We start from the raw sequence: 415 nt of genomic DNA on the forward strand, positions 1-415 counted from the left end.
GTCCCGGGGTCTCTTCCCTGCTGGGCAGCAGCTCGGACCCTTCACACCCGCATTCCCGAGTGGCGATCACCACTGGAAGGAGAGAAAAGGCTGCAGTGAGACCTCGGCCAGCGAGGGAGTGCGCCGGGAAGCGAGTGCATCTGAGGGGGCGGAGGGGGGCGCGCCGCGGGGTCTTAGTCCCCCAAATTCCGGCCGCCCCCTCCGCACCCGGATGCTGGAGAGGAGCTATTCTCGTTCTGGGAAAGGCAAGAAGCCTCCTTCCCAGGTGGCGTGAGGAAGCCCGCACGGCTTCCTGTTGCTGCCGCTGCGAACGGCTAGTGCTCCCCACACACCCCGCCCGGGGTGGCCTCGGGGGCTGTGCCTGCAAACACCCGCACCAGCAACAGATCTTCCTCGCGCAGAAAACTTGCACTGC

The sequence above is a fragment of the Bison bison genome, unplaced genomic scaffold (genome assembly GCF_000754665.1).
Source record: "Bison bison bison isolate TAMUID 2011002044 unplaced genomic scaffold, Bison_UMD1.0 scf7180017864254, whole genome shotgun sequence".
In the NCBI taxonomy this organism is placed as follows: domain Eukaryota; kingdom Metazoa; phylum Chordata; class Mammalia; order Artiodactyla; family Bovidae; genus Bison; species Bison bison.